Source organism: Leptodactylus fuscus, chromosome 11 (genome assembly GCF_031893055.1).
Source record: "Leptodactylus fuscus isolate aLepFus1 chromosome 11, aLepFus1.hap2, whole genome shotgun sequence".
NCBI classification, from domain to species: Eukaryota; Metazoa; Chordata; class Amphibia; order Anura; family Leptodactylidae; genus Leptodactylus; species Leptodactylus fuscus.
This window is the reverse complement of record NC_134275.1, coordinates 42,978,521-42,990,976: the sequence shown is the minus strand read 5'-3', so window position 1 is coordinate 42,990,976 and position 12,456 is coordinate 42,978,521. Positions and strand designations below refer to the sequence as shown.

The 12,456-nt window shown below is 42.6% G+C and overlaps 1 protein-coding gene across 5 annotated transcripts in view; it reads left to right on the top strand.

The window, feature by feature from the left end:
• RALGPS1 (Ral GEF with PH domain and SH3 binding motif 1) overlaps positions 1–12,456 on the top strand; it is a 335,024-nt gene that overhangs the window by 39,004 nt on the left and 283,564 nt on the right. For all 5 annotated transcript variants that reach the window (XM_075259104.1, XM_075259103.1, XM_075259100.1 and 2 more), the window contains exon 2: positions 5,736–5,822. The gene's annotated coding sequence lies outside the window, so the exon portion shown is untranslated. The remainder of the gene's footprint in view (positions 1–5,735; positions 5,823–12,456) is intronic.

Sequence of the window (12,456 nt, the reverse complement as noted above, 5' to 3'; positions counted from 1 at the left end):
TACTTCAGTCAGGGGTATAAGCCACGTCTTTTCCTACTGATGGTGGACAAGCTGGTTCGATGGCCAAACACCTTTTAAAGCTTTGTAAGGTTTGGAGCCTGTCTATGCTCACATGTAGATGTCCACAAAAACTGAATGGATCCGTACATGAATAAGCCAGAACTGCAGGATGGACTGGATGTAGGACCTCCCCTGAGATTTCCAGACTAGCCTCACTGTCCCCACAAGGTCCTGTGAAAATCACACTTGAGTGCATGGGGCCATAGAAATCACAGTGGTGAGACATCTGGTCGTGTTCATAGGCCCTATATCTTTCAAGGTCTCCTTCCTACTCCCTGAGAAGTGAAGATTCCCCTTCAGATCTCTCCTGTACTAGATGGGTCATAAATCATCTTCACATCCAACCTTCTAAATCCTTTGATTTCCTTTCTCTGCTTCTTAGTATTGGTGACAATTAGCAGGGGTCCAGATTATTAATCATCATGTCCGCCTCTTATCTCTTTCAGCCTTAATGAATTATCAGAACTGTCGCTGTGAAATTCTCATTGCTATGACCTCTTACATTACCATGTCTAATATAGCTACCGTGTTATATATAATATCTATATATAGCGTTATGCTGTTTGCCGGGCGAGAGCTTGTACAGGTCATTATTATGGGTGTAAATTACAATGTTTTCGTCTTCTCATGTTCCACAATATTTAGAATGAAACCTGACTCTGCAAGACTGTACAGCCTGGATCTATTATACATTAGCGCCCTCTGGTGTTCATGCGAGGTATAACATCATGGACAACCTACATTGAGAATAGTGATAGTGTGTTATTTTATAGACTGTACAGTACATTGTATGTGTAAATCTATTCACATGGCATTATATACAAATTTTTCAGGATTTAGCATGCATTATATAAGGGAGTTGCTGTAAGGCTACATTCACTTTACCCTAGGTTCACACCAGCATTCGGGTTTCCAGTCTTCGGCTCCGGTAGCTTGTGTGAACCTAGCCTTAGCCATTTGAGCCTCCATCATGAAGCCTTCCTGAAGTCGGAGGATGATAAAGTCCTGCACACAGAGCTTATTCATCTGCCACTTTGTTTTTAAATTATGTACCCACTCAAGTTAAAGAAGACCTTTCACGTCCTCGGGCACATGTGGAGTAATACACCGCTAGAAAGCCGACAGTGTGCTGAAATCAGAGTACTATCGGATTTCCCGTTCTGTGCCCCCGCTGAAGAGCTATCGGTGCCGTTATCATAGCTCTTTAGTGTCAGAAGACTGTCAGAAATACCCTTCTTCAAAGTAGCGTCTCAGTACTAGTCTATGAACGAGCGCTATCAGGAAAGGAAGGGGGTGTTTCTCACCGCTCAGCGTCATGGCTATGCGGTAAGGAACGCCCCCTCTCACAGTACAACGCAATAGACGCTACTGTGAAGAAGGGCGTTTCTGACAGTCTTCTGACACGGAAGAGCTATGGTAACGGCACCGATAGCTCTTCAGCGGGGGCACAGAACAGGAAAGTGCACTATCGGCTTTCTAGCGGTGTATTACATCGCATGTGCCTTGAGGACGTGCCCCAAGCAGACTTTCTGAACGGAATACCAAACGCAGATGTGAGCCAGGCCTAACATTAGAGTGATAGGAGAGAGGGTAGGGGCGGCTTCACATTTCAACACCCTCACTCTGCGATCTGGGTCTGATTAAAATATTTAGGGTACAGTTACTACACCTCCATGCTGCTGAAGAATGGTGTCTGGGGTCTAGTGTACAGCTCATTTGCATATGTATTAAAAATTTTACCATCTGATTAAATTAATTTTCTTTTTTTTTGGTATAGGCCAGGGGTAGGGAACGTACGGCTCTCCAGCTGTTGCAAAACTACAACTCCCAGCATGCATACTTGCTCTGCTGTTCTTGGAACTCCCATGGAAGTGAATGGAGCATGTTGGGAGTTGTAGTTTCACAGCAGCTGGAGCATCTGTTCCAAAACAGTCTCTCTCATTCAGAAACAGCCCTAGGACCATGAGGGCCATATATAGAGAAGTACTGGTGTATACTGATGAATAAAGTACTTGGGCTGCGACAGAAAGCTGCTATTCAGCAACACACTAAACGTGTGTTTCTGCTACAGTATCTGTCCCTTTAACATCTGTCCGCTTTTCTCTATTGAAGTTAATTTGTAGAGCAGGGGTAGGGAACGTACGGCTCTCCAGCTGTTGCAAAACTACAACTCCCAGCATGCATACTGGCTCTGCTGTTCTTGGAACTCCCATGGAAGTGAATGGAGCATGATGGGAGTTGTAGTTTCACAGCAGCTGGAGAGCCGAAGGTTCCCTACCCCTGGTATAGGCTATAACATTTTTTAATCATTTCATTCATTCATTCATTCATTCATTGTAATAACTTTTTTTTTTTTTTTTGGTGATACATAGGGCTTTAATTTTATATCTATTTTATCTTTTTTTTTGAATATTCGGGAAAGATGTGGAAAAACAGAGGGTACATCTGTCTGTTTTCCAGATTTGTCTTGGATCCAGCAGCTCCAGCAGTTCTCAACACCCAGTGGATCACATGTTTGCCAGGCTGGGGGAAAAGTCACATCATGGCGGTTCTGATAGCTGTACACAGCGCTTGTTGGACTCTGTGTATATAATAAACCATTGCCTTCTCTCTGCAGCCGTCTCCCTGCTCTTGCATGATCCTATGTTACGAGGTACATGTGTAGTATTCACACACTGCAGGAAACTACCCTGCAACAGAAAGAAACTTGTGCTGCAGATTTTGAACATGCTACATGTCAAGTATTGCTGAGGTTTTCCTTGCGGTTCTCAGCCCTTGCAACGATTGAAAACTAGGGCCAGCTGCCTGGGAAACACAGGCAATGAAAACCAGACAAATTTGGACAGGTCTACTATGTAGCCTAGGAATGGACTGTTGTATGAGGTGAATTTGTTCCCCGTCTTCACATTTGTTCTATATGTAAATATTTACATGACATTTGGCATCACATCTCACATTAATAACCTAGAATGCAAACTCGTCCTTACCTTCTATAAGGAATGCCTTGGGAGTGACTTCCACCTCTTCTCCTCCAGGATCTTAATAGTTTGCGTCTTGGATCCACGTGCCACTGCTCCAATCTTCTTTCCTAGCGCAAAATATTTGGTAGTTTTAGATGCAGGTTGAGTTTCTTAATTTCCTCCCCCCTCAGACAGAGGACAGGTCACTGTGAAGTGGAGTTTGCATAGTAACTCACAGGCAGTTAAGGTTTTGTGTTGACAGCCTTGTGTTGGCATGGAGGCCACTAATACTTCCTGCACGGTCAGAGCTGCATTTGTTAGGAAAGTGCTTACAAATAGAGAACGACCCAAACTCTCAGCCCTTGTGAGCGGCGTACATATCCCCATCATTATGCAGTGTAATGTCATATATTACTTTAGGGTATTCATATTCTAACATCATGTACAGAAGTGTATGGCCTTTTGCACATGGTTTTTGTGCAGCTATTACACTATAGGATTACTCACACACAGGAATATATTTAGTTACTTATTTTCCTTGTGGGTATGGATTGCCGTTTTTGCTTCTTGGCTGTTCATGTAGATTTTATTGCAGATTGTACGCAGTGAAATCCACAATGAGGATGTACTACAGGAATTAAACTTTAATTCCCATGAACAGAGCCAGATTTACATTTGTAGACAAAAGTTATATAAATAAGGAAACATTTTGTAGAGATTTAATGATCCCCTGTAACCATCCTAGTGCTGATAATCTGTTATAGTCTCAGTAAGTTGTCAGTGGATAAGACCATGAATACGGGATCTTTTTACTTGTCAGAAACCCAGCCATGATTTCCTTACTGTGACCGGGTTATCCTCTCATACAAAAATAGAGAAATAATCAACTTGAATATCCACATAAAGAATAATATCAATGTGTACAGTCACCCTAAGGAAGCTTTGCATTGTATTAGTATAGGAGGTCCATTAGGGCCCTGTCTATGTTGAAGTGAATAAGACTTCATCAGATCTCGGTAGAAAAATCAGGGATCCTGGACCAATATCAGCACACATGCACTTTGCAGTTTATTATATATTGTCCCTTGGGAAAAAAAATTCAGCAGAACTCCTTATATAACCTGATGAGAAATTGCAAGTTCCAATATGCCTATTGACTTACATAAAGTTGCCTTGTTCAGTTCACCCAAATGCTGACCTTTTTTGCTTTCTGAATTCCCTCATCATGTAGGATTTATATGGTAATATATCCTTTCAGTAGAGCTCATTTACCTTAGAACCTACCAGACCATGGCATGTACAGACTCCACATATCGATCGGTCGCACCCGAACGTGTCAATAAACCTTTTAATGGTGGAAAGATGAATTGGTCCATCTTGGTTGTAATTTACTTTATTTCACTACACTTCCCTGAGCATTGATCACTTATTGATGATCCTGATACAACTACTGAAATCAATGAGGCGCAGACTGGCGGCGGACGCTCTCCTTGTGTGTTCGTGTTGCTCTCCCTTTTAGATTATGCTCAGCACCTTTCTGTTTGTGACGGTATTTATTATTTCTTTCTACTTCATGTGTCTGATGTCCGTGTATCCCAACCTGACAGCATCCTGATATTCTCCTTAATATGGTGATAAAAGCAGCAAGTACTGCAAGGTGTCTATATAGATGGAAGCGACAGTCTCCATGTGACGCAGATTGCATGTAAGACTTGTTTTGCTGTCCATGCATTTGTTGTGTAATTGAATGCTGCAGTTTTAACATTAAATCTGCCTAAAAAAAAAAATGTGATATTAAAGAAAACCTCTCAAGTTGAATGTGGTGTCTGCAGGCAGCATGATATACAACAGATGGAGCAGGGCAAATTGATAATATAGCTGTGTGAGAGAAAGCTCATTTATAGGAAGTCTGTCACCTCCCTCTGCCACTCTGACCTGTCACCATGGTGCTGTCACATTATTAAAAATCCTTTGCTATTTTTCACAGTCCTATGGATGCAGTGATAATAAAGCTTTATTCCCTGTGCGGATTAGGTACTTTTGATCCCTGGCACCACTACTGCACATGCTAAGAACTGCAAAATCGTAAAGCAGTGCTTGGGCATCGAGCAAGACTTAAATAAGTAAATAAAAGGACCCTCAGTGGATTCCGTTATAGTCAATCGGGTCCGCTGTTCTGTTGCTGCAACAGACCAGAACAATGGAGACCCTGACGCTAGTGTCATCCTAATGTAAGCAATAATAAGTCCATCTCAGGGGAATAAATGGCCAGTTGAAATCATCCGTAGTCTTTGGGTAGTTCCATAAAACAGTCCAGAGAAGCTTAAGAGCAGAAGAGTTATGTGTCCTGGCAAGGGGGAAGTGGGTTGTATTGAGAACGTTGTTACAAGGACATATAATCTAACCAGTTGGAGTAGCTGGAGGAGGATAGCCATAATTGTCAGACCTGATAGTAAAGTTCTATTTGATCCAAAGGCAACTTTTTCAAAGTCTCAAACATTGTCCCCAGAACAGGTTTGGTGTAGACAGTGTGATAACATCTCAAAGCAGTAGTGTTAGTCCTATAGATGCACTAAGTTTATCAAACGTGCGACATTTGCTGAAAGCCCCCAAGAAATCTGACTTAAACATTCCCCCTTGTAATAAATTCCAACAATAATGTGAACCTGCTCAGAGGCCGGGAATGATAATGAAATCCTGTATTTTGTCTTCCAGAGTTCGTCCTGTAGGTCTTTCCAGCGGATCGTAATGCCCGGTGTTTTATGAAGCAAGTTTGGAATTAAATGCAAGACAGCAATATGGGTAAGAGGAGCTCTAGTCAGCAGCCATGTGGAGAAGACTTTATTCATAAAATGTAGTGTTTAATGCCAACAAAACTGAAAACAGGGCGGACCTGTGGCGGACTGTTATGGATGCAGGTTTCATGTTCTTTCTTAATAAACATCACAGCCCATATAAAAGCTCTGCAAGTGAACTACACTGGGGGAAACCTAAAGTCTCCACATTAATCTGTAACTCCATGTTTAGGAAACTATTTGGGAAGAATATGCAAATCTGTCTCCCAAGATGTAAATAGGGAGACAGTGCCTCTGTTATGCTGCCCTCTATAGCAAGCAACCCTGAACAACATGCCCGACTTCCCAGAAGCCTTTGCTGCATGATGCGAGGTTATAACCAAATTAGTTTCTCAGCTACGGACGGCACTGTTTCTGTCTCTTTGGACGTCATCAGCACAGCCTAGAGAGAACTGATTTGGAAACTATTTGACATACCCTTGACCCCAGAGGGCTGGGGTACTAATATGAAGGGGCAGAAGTGCTCTTCTGACCACTATGCCTATCTTGCTGTGTTGAACGTTCCTCAGACCAGAGTTTTGTATGGATTTACTTTTTATTAACCCTACTGTTAACTCTGCTGTTAAAGCCACAACAGAGCTTGAACATTGTCAAAGAGAATCGCTACTCAGCTGAGCGCTTCTGCCACTTTTTCAGGAATTGTTGAAGATTTCAACACTGGAACCCTCGCTGATCAAAACTTTAGATGTGTCAAAAGCTTTCTTTAAGGGAACCTATCGCCTGGAAAATGCTGTTCAATCTGCAGGCAGCATCGCTTAGAAAATTGCTAAGTAATTTTAAGGGAGAGGATTTAGTATAACCTGTCATTTATCCATTGAGATCTTTGCTCTTTCTATAGTAAGAAGTCAAGAAGGTGAGTCTGTCAGTGATTGATGGCTGTCTTTGTGTGCACAGTCATAGAGGGAAGGCTATCAGTCACTGATAGGAATCCTTCTCAACGTAGAGTAGAAATTTCAATGGGTATATGACAGGTTATATTAAAGGTTTTCCCACAAACCTTTACATTAGTCTGCTTAGCTCCTCCTGCTCTATAACAAAAAAAGCCAAAACCTTTGATTAAACATAAATTTCCATGTGACAGGATCCCATTAAACTGGAGGTATAGTTTAAGCAACGTAGGCTAAATAATGTAGATGACCTGTGGGGCCTACATGAATTTACCACTGTTCTCTCTCGCCCTGCAGCTTGCATTCTCTGTGTCCATGTTAAGTTCCTATATGTTGCCTTCTCTTCACACAATTGCTGCTTTTAGTAACCTATGTACTCAGATTAGGATATCCACCTCTTCCTTGATGTGTGGTACTGGGTTATAGGTTACTAAATATATTCTCAGATTTTCTAGCACAAGTCTTGGGCTAAGGCACAAATGTAGCTCTTTTTTGTTGCTTTCAAGCCAAAGCCAGAAGTCAATTGAGCAAAAGATAGAAATACAACTTCCTATATATTTCCCATTCCTTTTGTAGCTGTTCTTGACTTTGTCTTAAAAAAGTTGCAAAATCTGCAACAAAAATAGCTGCATTTCTGCAACATGGGGTCTCAGCTTTAGGTTAAGACACCATGTTCTGGAAATGCAGCAGTAAAAACGCTGCATTTTATGGTACCAGCAAAGTGAATGAGAGTCTAATCCCATCCATAGATTGTGGAAAACTAAATTCTATGGAAAAGCAGCGTTTTACCCTCAGAAGTGCATGCGTTTTCCCTATAGATTTAATAAGGGACGTAAAACCACTGAGAAAAATGTATAAAAGAATGCCGTAGAAAAAAACCTGATGCATTTCCACTGCATTTTATTCTGCAGTTTTTTATAGGTGTGTTTTGCTGCATGAAGCCTTAGGCTGGATTCACACAAGTGAAATAAGATGCTTAATTTCTAGCATGTAAGTTCAGCAATGTGGGGTTTTTAAACCTTCCTCCCCAAACATTGTCCAAAATGGGCTGGGTGTTGTGATACACCGGCAGCCATCACATTTGGACTCATTTATAATGGCTTTTGCCCTGAAAAACTGGCATGTAAACCATGAAAAAAAGGCAAAATATTTGTGTAAGAATTTTTTTTAGAAAAACTTAGATTTTTTTTTTGCACCCCACATCATAAACTGGTGCAGGAATTATCAAGGCCAACGTGGACTAATCAGCCCCTATGGATTTCTCAGTTCTTTGAACGGTTGCTTTGAAAAGCCGTTTGGGAAACCTACAGCATAAGATGAAACTCTGTGGATTGAGAATATCTGGTATTTGGTTGCTCTTTGGACTTGTTCTTCTTGCAGGCTGTGGATGATATTTGGTGAACTGTCATCCCCGTATATCTTAGCGGGTTAATGCTGCCAATATGTGGCATCTGGCCCACTGGCATATATGCCCTGTATAATCCCATCCTTACTCAAGGTGTGGTAGAGGTTACCAGAGCTGAAGCGCCGCTCAGTATATCAAGTGTTATTGTTTTCCATTAGAAATCAAATTTTTAGTAGCTAGTTGAATTGAAAACCAGATGTTTTTTCGTACTCTGTTCAATGACAATCTGCTCTTGTGGATCAATAAACTGGTCTGAACTGGTTGGAGAGTTGATGGTGGAGACATTACTATGCATCACTTTCCATCAATCTTTTACTTCATTCTACTGGGTGATATTCTGTCAATTTCATTAGCAGGACAGAGAGTGTCCAGGAAAATGTCATCCTCAGTGTTTCATACTATTTGTATATAGAACCTACCGTATTTTCTGGACTATAAGGCGCACATAAAAACCTACGATTTCCTCAGAAATTGTAAGTGCGCCTTATAGTCCGGTGCGCCTTATATATGGATGGAAGCGGCGGCAAAGTCTGCGTGCCGCTTCCATACATACATAAAAGGCACCGTAAGGGTGCATTCACACTACGGAACGCCAGCGTGTATCACAGCCGTACACGCCGGCGTGACAGCAGGGCTGCCGGACACTTCCCATTCATTTCTATGGGAGCCGGCATGCGAGCGCTCCCCATGGAAATGAATGGAAAAAAGCAGTCCATTCATTTCTATGGGGAGCGCTCGCATGCCGGCTCCCATAGAAATGAATGGGAAGTGTCCGGCAGCCCTGCTGTCACGCCGGAGTGTACGGCTGTGATACACGCTGGCGTTCCGTAGTGTGAATGCACCCTTAAAAGTTATATTAAACTACCCCCCCGTCATGGCATTCTGAAACAGAATGTGAAACTTACCGAACGGTGCAGGGTGGGCGGGCATTCAGGCCTCCTCTTCCTCCGATGTCCTGACCACTTCCTCCGGCGCTCGCGAACTGATAATGGCCTGGGCGCATTCGCAATATCATAATGCTTCTACTACGGCTACTGCGCATGCGCCCAGGCCATTATCAGTTCGCGAGCGCCGGAGGAGGAGGAGGGAATATCGGAGGAAGAGGAGGCCTGAATGCCCGCCCACCCTGCACCGTTCGGTAAGTTTCACATTCTGTTTCAGGGTTTTATTTTAAAACGGGGGGGGTAGTTTAATATAACTTTTACGGTTGGGCTCTATCAACATGATTTTGCTGATAGAGCCCCTTTCACTCCTCGCCTGCCGAGCGCTTCCAATAGAAGCGGCTGGCACGCGGGGGGTTAAGCGGCCGCTGGCAAAGTCTGCGTGCCGCCGCTTTCAATAACATATAATGCGCACCGGACTGCGCCTTATAGTCCGGTGCGCCTTAAATATGAACCGAGACGGACTATAAGGCGCTCATGGGCAATGCGCCTTATAGTCCGTAAAATACGGTACATATCTATCTATCTATCTATCTATCTATCAAAAAAACATTTCATGTGAACACCTAGAGCATTTCTGTTTTACCAAATTAAATACCTGAAAAAGAGGTTCCTGGTTAATATTTTGATCAAACTTCCTATTTTTAAGAAGAAAATCCCTTCCTTGTTCACTAGATGGCGCTTTAGTGAAAGGGAAATCTTCTATTTCTGTTCTCTCCATTACTTATTGTGTAACTTACATACTTTGCATAACCACGAACTTTGAGACAAAACTGTTAGATCCATGAGGTAACCTAGTTTATGCTTTTTATAACAATTTTTTTGGATTGTGGTAAGTGACGGTTGGTACTATTTCGTAATACTATATACAAGAAGCTTTCAATGCATAAAATGTCCTTTTCTATACTGTAGGTGCAACTATTTATGTATGTATTTCTCTTGTATGGAACCAACATCATCCACATGGCTTTACATACATTGTCAGTCGCTATCCCATATAGGCATCACAGTCTAAATTCATTATCACTATGTCCCTATCACAATGTTTTGCTTTACTATACTAGTATTTATTGTTATCTTAAAGGGATATTACCATTAACAACACTTATTCCCTATCCACAAGACATGGTGTGTGTGTCTAGCCACTGAGGTTTTGTTTGTTGAAGCCCCCAGTAATCACAAGAACTGGGGTCCCAAGTCCTGTACCTGCTGGACCACAACTGCATTCAGTTACATGGGACAAGTAGAATGTCCCCTAGAAGCGAATTAAGTAGTGGTGTTCATGCACACTACTCCATTCACACAGGGACCTCGGAAACCCCTCTTTTCATGATCACTGGGGTCACAGAATGAGCAGAGTGTCATTACTGAAGTACAGCTCTCCATTGTGCTGCTGGGGGCCTAGGAGGCAGGAAAGTAACATTATATACGTAGATAAGGCTCAGTCTGCAGCTCCTCTGTTATCCTAATCAAAATCCCCCTGAAAATGCCTCTCCCTATCATCTCCATTAAAGTCAGGCTCCTCTAGCCATTTTTTTTATTTTCAGCAAGAGGGAATAAACCATGATGTGACCTGTTTTCAGGTAGATACTGCCATGCAAAGCCCTTTCAGATGAATGGGAGGTGCAAAAAATTGCATCTTGGTTTTCTGCCTCCCATTTCAATGGGCTTTGCAAGGCGGAATCTGCCTGTAGACGGGTTGTGATGATTATTTCCCGCCCTAGTTGAAAAAAATCAGCTAAAGGAAACGGTCTGCCTGACTCCAATTGAAATGAATGGGAGAGCTGGGAGGCTCTTGAGGCAGATTCCACCTGCAAAAACTGTGTGAACATACCCCTCAGGTCCCCATACACATGAGCAAAGTTGGCCATACCTGCTGTTTTTGATTGTACTACTGAAAACAATAGAGAGGCCACAGTGCTCAACCACAGTGCAGTGTGTATTATGGAGAGGTCGTCTGTAATGATAAAACTCCCTTATAATAAACTCCATACACAGGATGGAGAGATTCTAGTTTCCCTCCACTCATCCATCCTGCGTCATTCCTGCCTGAAGCTCAGAACTTGTTTACCCCTTTTCATGTACATCAGACAATGACACGGTTGGCCATGTAGAAATTGGGTTTGGGACATTGTGCTTTGCTGGAATTGCCATCTGGCTGGAGCACAAGGCAAGAATGTTTGTGTCCCATTGGGCAATGTTATCGGTTTGTTTTGGAGAATTGAGTCATAAATTGCACAAGTTTGTTTGTTCGCTTGAATGTTATTTTGATAGAAGACAGACAGCTGGCAGACTGACCAGAGTATTCATGGGGTGGACAGATCACAAGATGATTCATTGTTTGACTCGCCCCATGCTAAATATCCAATTATCTCTTATTAGCACCCAGACAGACTTCTGGATTTGATTGTTTTGGAGATTTCTATCTCTGAGAATTTTTGCATTATGCCTTTTTGAGGTCTTATATTGTATTAATATAAAAATTTCTGGGTGTCAATATAGTCAACTAATGTTGCGTCAGATCAAGGTGTTAAATTACTATGGTATCAGTGGAGTAACTAGCAAAGATTAGCCCCCCCCCCCCCGCAAACTTTTTACTTTCCCCCCTCCCCCCACGACATAGCACCCCTTTTCCTGGCCTCCACATAGTATAATACCCCATTTACTCACACTATAATGTCCCAAAGTGGCCTACAGACAGTATAATGTCCCATAGCGGCCTGTCCACACAGTATCATGCCCCACCGAGGCCCCTGCAAACACACTATTATGCACTGTAGTGACCCCTGCACACAGTATTATGTCCCATAGTATAATGATTGGAGACTCAGGGGAGCTGACAAACCTTATAAAAAACAAACAATGTTATTTACCTTTCCCTGGCTCCGATGCACTCCCCGTTGCTTTCAGCCCTCTTCAATATTGGTACAGACGTCATATGAGCAAGGCCAGAGTTGCAACGCATAATGATGCCGGCCTAGCCCATGTGACGTCTAGGACATCACCAAAGAGGCTCGGAGACTGCCGGCGTGCAGGAGAGGTGAGTAACACTGTTTTTTTTTTATGTTTTCTCACTTCCACTGGGCTTCCGATTATTATACCAATGCGCCCCCTAAGGTCTACGGCTCTGTGGCAGCCAGATGAGACTTTAATATTGATGAGACTTTAATATCGATGACCTATGCTTAGGATAGGACATCCTTCTCAGAGCAATGGGAGACAAATTCCTAGCTTCTCCTTCACTCAGCTGCTTGAAGAGGCCATGGCACTTGGCTGAGCTCTTTGTCCTCTCTCTGGTTTACCAGCTATGACACTGTCTATTTCATAACTGAGTGCAGCTACAGGGAC